The sequence below is a fragment of the Canis lupus genome, chromosome 35, assembly GCF_003254725.2.
Source record: "Canis lupus dingo isolate Sandy chromosome 35, ASM325472v2, whole genome shotgun sequence".
NCBI classification, from domain to species: Eukaryota; Metazoa; Chordata; class Mammalia; order Carnivora; family Canidae; genus Canis; species Canis lupus.
In genome coordinates, this window is record NC_064277.1 from 8480388 (window position 1) to 8487038 (window position 6651).

Genomic DNA, 6651 nt, shown 5'->3' on the forward strand with positions numbered 1-6651 from the left:
TTCATATATTTTCGAATTGGTAAGTTCAGTTTCTTGCTTTACATTTCTCATCAATATTTCAAAACACGTATGTTCACAAATCTTCATTTTAATATAATTTATTATTCTAGGCTTTATTTCTTTGAATGAAATATGGAGTGATATTTTTCTATAAATTTGGCTATTATGCACACAGATTTATAATTATTTAAATTAGTCAAAGCCCTATTGTGACTGTTTATTTTCTCTTAAAATTTTCAGTAATACAATTTTTTTTGGTTCAAAATCAAAGGACCTACAGGGAAATTTAAATTATTTAAATTATCCCAATTAAGGGAAATATTTTTGAATTCATAAATCTGACAATTTAATCTTGTAGTTGCCCTTCATAACGCTTGCAAGGCTTAGCAAGATCATGAAGAGAAATTGCATTTCATTCTAGAAACTGTGGTAGAAATCTCTGGAGTTTATAATTTCTCATTCTTCCCTGTAAGAACCACCAATGCTCATTCCACGATCTATGAATAATTTTAGTTGACAATCAAAATATATTAACCCCAAGTGACCTCAAAGCACCGAAACCCATCGTTTCTTATTCTAAAGGCTGTTTGGCAAACACACTTAAATCACTTATCTGCCACAAGAATTCTTACAAATGAAAAGCTCGATGGACTCTTCTATAAAATAATTCCTAGATATTTTAACCTATGATTTCTGAATTAAACGCATTTTATCTTGCTAATAGACAGGATAGTAAATTTTCCTTGTGTGAGATCTAATTTTAGAGCTGATTATAAAGACAATCTTACTTAGTTTGAACAGTAAAAATTAAACCTTCCTCCACCTTTGGCCAGAAGAGGGAAGTAGCTGACTGCATCTGAAACATGCATGCAATGATTTTGACCAACTTTTTAACTTCCAATTAATTACCATTCAACAATATTATTGTTAAAATAATGTATACTCTTCCACAGTGTAATAGTTAAAATAATGTATACCTTTTAAATGCCACTTTGTAAAAGTATAGGTGTATCAGTAATGTATTTTCTCTTTTCATTAACTTACTCCTTGAGGTAATTGGTTTGTCTTAGACTCTGTGTTTGTGAAAATTAATATGTTTGCCAGCTCTGGTCAAGCTCTGCTGTAGGTCAAACTGTTACCAATGGATTTGAAAATGAGTGACAACACAACAAGAACACTCTTCTTATTCTTTAGGGTGTAAACTTCACCCTGTGATATAAGATTGTTATTTCTTAGTTGCTCTACACGGTTCAATGCAAACCCATGGCAACACAGCATATTTTGTTACCTCAAATATTGTCTATATTAATATGTTTTTATGTCTTCTGATTTTTACCTCAAATATTGCTTATATTAATATAAACTTTTACCTCTTCTCAGTTAGGAAGGAATCACTCCTTTCAATTGTCATTTTTACTGTCCTGTTCTTGCTTTATACCTTGTAATGTATTTGATATATTTGATAATGGTTAAAATTAATCTAAAATGTTTTCCTGACTTAGTACTCTAAAGGTTAGTTGGGAAAATTCTATGAATAATTGAATAAGAGAAACAAAAACAAAAACAAAATAAGCACCTATTATTGAGTAAACAACGGCATTTAAGTATTTTTGTGTTAATTGTACACATTTGCTTTATTAAGTTTACACCAGCTGTATTAACTGAACTTACATGTATACATTGACATGCTTCCACCATGACAACAGAATGCTAAGAATTTGGTCATCTTGCCTCATGATTTATTGTATTTATTTAGGCCTTATAGGAACAGGCTTACCAGATGACCACTGAAAATTTGTTGCTGTTTGCTCAGTTACAGACCTAGTTTTAGTAGGATGATGTTGGCATCCAATTTCCTCACTGTACTTTTTTAAAAAAAAAATTTTATCCTTAAGTATATTTAGTTTTTCTTTTTTTTCCTGAGTTAATTTCCAAATTAGAAACACTTTCATAAAGAGCCCAAAAGAAACATATATACCCAAAGATGGCTTAAAATATCAGCTCAAAAATCTATACTTCATGTAAGTGCATAGACCATTTGTGACACATTCAAGAGGGTCACAAATTCTTTGAGATTCCTCTTATCAAGAAGTGAGGTTCTTATGTTCCTTCCACTTGAATCTAGGTAAACTCTGTATACTACTTTGACCAGTTGTATTTAGTGGAAGTGAAGTGGTATTGGTTTTCTGATCAAGATTTTAGGATACTGGTAATTTTTGCTTGCCCTTGAACTCCAGCTGCCATGCTGTGTGGAAGCCTAAGTAGCCCTGTGGAGGGTCCTATGTGACAAGGGTTTGAGGCCCCTGGCTGAACAGATTGACAGCCAACACCAGCATGCCAACCATGTGAGTGAGCCACCTTGGAAACGTACTCTTCAGCTCTGTCCAGCCATCACAGCTGTCACTACATGAGACATGGATAAGTCATCCTTCCTGAATACTGCTCACATTGCTCATTTGTGAGCAAAATAAATGCTTGTTTTTGTTTTAACCCAAAAAGTTTTGGGCAGTGTGTTTTATAGCAATTCATAATTCTTCATATGTAATTTTCTTTCAAAGAAATGTATTCATCATAAACGATATAAAGTTAGCAATTTGGTCTCCTAAAGCTTTTCATACTGTTGGAAGGAAAAGGAAACCATGCAGGCTTGCAATCAATATTAGGGAAGATAGGAAACTGGTGCTAAAATTCAAGTCTTATGCTCTACAATGCCACTTCTGGGTTGAAGTAGGAGTTATTTCATTGCTCTTAGACAATGCTAGTAAGTTTAGAGTTCATATACTATACCTAGTATGTAATTGTATCATGTCACCATTTGTGCACCATTTGTCCACATATGTGGACAATAAAATTGGAATGGATTTTAGAAACACTCAAAAGATGTTTTTATTATATAAGGATGTTCCAATTTCTTTTTCCTAAAAACTTGAACTAGTGTACTTCAACTAAAGCAAAGTACAGTAAAAGTTAAATAATACCCATTTTTTCTTTTCTGCTTGAAAAAAAGCAGACAAAATGAGGGCACTCATAATTCTTTTAGAACACAGATTCTCATTTTCACACTGATTTATTTTTATAAAACAATTCTTTTTTGGGGACCAAAATACACATTTCTACTTAAAGCAATTTTGCTAAAACTTTAACAGCCATCAGAATAATCTGGAAGGCTTGTAAAACATAGATTGGAAGGATCTAACCCCAGAGTTTCTGATTCCTTAGGTTGGAGGTAGGTCCTGAAAAGTTACATTTCTAAGTTCCCAGACAATGGTGTCAACTATAGTCATCATGTTATGCATTGGGTCCTCAGAACTTTTCCATCTTATAACAGAATATTTGTACCCTTAACCAACTTCTCCCTATTTCTCCCACCCTCCAGTTCCTGGTGACCACTTTTCTACTCTCTGTTTATATTTTCAGGATCTTTTTTACTTCGATCAATTTTAAATTGAATATGTAACCTAAAATGGAAATGGCACTTTAAAATAAAATTTCAATATCAAGAAATGTTAAATCATATCAACCGACTTGAGTATATGAAATATCAATTAGTTTTGGTCTCATGCAAAATTACTTGGTAGACAATCAAGGACAACACATCACAGGGTTACCACTCTCCCCAAAATATAATGCTTTCTTAGGAAAAACCACCTGTTAGTCCTTCTGTGATGGAGAAGATGGCGGATAAGTTACAAGGAACTCAAAATAGAGGCATGGCTGCTATATGAACAAATAATACAAAAATGCATGAAACCAAAAAATGAGTGCCTGGAGTAAACATTAATCTCTTTATTATGTATCAAATTGACATATTGGAAAATCCAAAAACTATCCATATATAAATATATGAAATTTATAAATATATATAAGTCAGTTATCTTGAATGATTTGAGCATCTCGATTTTGAAGTACTTTTTAAGATAAATTCAGGAAGTCAGAAAATGGTTGAGAAGTGATAAAATAGATTCAGATTTCAAACAATGTAAAAATCTCATACTGACCAAGAAGCAAATTGAACAACAAAAAAGAAATCAGTGTGATGAAAGACAGCCTACTGCTTCCACAAGCCAGAACCATGAAGCATACATACAACCTTCGATAGGTTTCTATGACTTCAGTTGGAGCTACTCAAATCTCTTACCAAAAATAGCTATGCATGGGCACAATAGCAACATATTCATAATCTTTTTTGGCTCAAGCACTATTCACATGTCCCTTATTACCTTTAGGTGTGTGGAATATCTTTATAAACCCTTCAAAAAATGGTAACACTGTTTACCAGCACAAGCAGGCCAAGCAGTATTACTTCGAAATCATGGCAACTCATTCTTAAACGGAATTAATTTAATGAGGGTGCCTAAAGAAAAAAAATCCAGAAAAGGAGAGCAGGAACATTTCACTGTAACGTTTTTCACAAATTTAGACTCTAATCCAGTGCTTAAATAATGCTTGTGTCAAAATAGTGAACTGACTTTCTGTGAAGGGCGTCTTTGAACTGGTTTTTACTTGTGGAGCTGTTTTGTGTACTAAAGATTATCCACTTGTCAAGATGCCATCCCGAAGCCCCGATGAGTAGCTAAAGCTCATTCTACTTGCCCTCAGGACAGCTAAGCTTTGCATTTTTGATGACAATGGAATGCAGTAGTTTATGTCAGGTGTGTGTGTGTGTGTATGTGTGTGTGCGTGTTGTTCTAAAGCTTCTGTTTGAGGTTCACGTTACTTAATTATAAAGTAAGCATGAAGTAGGGGAACACCCTTTACAACTACCCTGCACTTTTCATTTTAAGGTCAGGCATCTTGCAAAAATCTGATTTTTTTCTTCATTTTAGTTCTAGGAATAGTTTTTATAGTTTTTATAAAAACTACTTCTAAAAAGCATAAAATAAATGTTTAAAATGTTACACTAAGTTATTTTGCTTGCCTTCAATAGAGAAATTATGTATTTCTTATTTTTGATTGCATTTTGGAATTCAGGACAGTAAAGGGAATCCTGAAGGTCACTACAGTTATCTTTTTTAAATAATAAACTGTTTCTTGAGAAACTGACTTTCTGTGTCTATAAGCTCACTCAGAATTCCTGGGACAAATGCTGTGCTTCCACAGAAAAGATACTCTTGCTGATTGAGCTTAAAGGTTTTTTTTTTTTTTTTTTTTTTTGGTATTATTATCATCAGAAGTTCAGCTGATATCACTGAATAAAACAATAAAAAAATAAAATAAAGTTTCTTTCTTTTATTTTATTTTTTTGTTTTTTTTAAGTTTCTTTCTTTTAAAGCTGGGTGTGGAGTCCAATGTAGGGCTTTAACTCACGACCCTGTGATCAAGACTTGAGCTGAGATGAAGAGTCCCACACTTAACCTACTGAGACACTCAGGTGCCCCAAAACAATAATGTTTTTTTTTTATGTAACCTTATTAAGTAAAGTATTTTATAATGCTTAAATAGTGAAGCAAAACATTTGTATCACAAATCCTTGGATATAGATAATCCAGGTGATCTGTTTCTGAGACTATAGCCCAAGTAGGGAGAAGACGCTGTGGTATAATAATAAAGAGTGGACTTAAATCTGCCATTAATCCAAAGCCCTTAAATGACTTTGTTGAAGTTTCTACATATGCAGTAGAGAATTGGACTAGATCTTTGAAATTTAAAATCTAAAAGTTCTATGATTAAAAAGTGATCAGATCCATATTAGAGAAAGCAATCTAATACAACTCAGCCCCTCTATTCCCTCCACCCCCATTCTCCCTAATTTATTTTCTGCTGTTCTCCATTCTCCCTCCTCCTCTCTCCTTCCCCCATCTCTTTCCTTTTCTTTCCTACTTCTTTTCTTCCTTCTTTTCTCTTTTCTTTCTCCTTTCCTTCCTCCCTTTCTTTCTTGTTTTCATTGTTTAGCTTATGAATCCTGCCTTTAACAAAAAATGAATAAATTATATTGCTGAAGAGCATGAGGAAGTTATACGAACAGCTTAAAAGAGGAGATTGGAAATAGGAAAGACACAATTCAAATAAGTGATAAATACCTTGGATTAAAAAATAGTGTTCTTGGTAGAGTCACTGTAGTACCGACAAGAATAAGACAGGGAGCTCTGAGCAGCAGGTTGTGGATGTAGAGTGTCAGAGATGCCTTGATGAGCTCTGAGGATTGAAAATCATGTTTAGGAGGACGCCTGGGTGGCTCAGCGGTTGAGCATCTGCCTTCAGCTCAGGGCGTGATCCTGGAGACCCAGGATGGAGTCCCACGTCGGGCTCCCTGCATGGAGCCTGCTTCTCCCTCTGCTTTTGGCTCTCTCTCTCTTCTCCCTCTGCTTTTGCCTCTCTCTCTCTTTCTGTGTCTCTCAAAAATAAATAAGTAAAAACTTAAAAAAAAAAATCATGTTTAGCTATTTAGAACCACCCAGACCACAGCCACTCCAACGGGTACCGTGCTTCAGAAACTCCTTTGCCGGCAACTGAGGTTCTCTAGAACACTCATCTCACCAGGTAGAACTCCAGGAAGATAATTAGTGTTCTACTCAAAGCAGTAAAATTAGTGGAGGCAAAAAGGAAACAAATCCTTGTCATATAAGCCAAACTTTCAGTAGAACAAGTAGGGCCAGTGGGAGGTAGGACAGTATGGTAAAAAATATGCAGCCCTGATATTGACTTTAATGA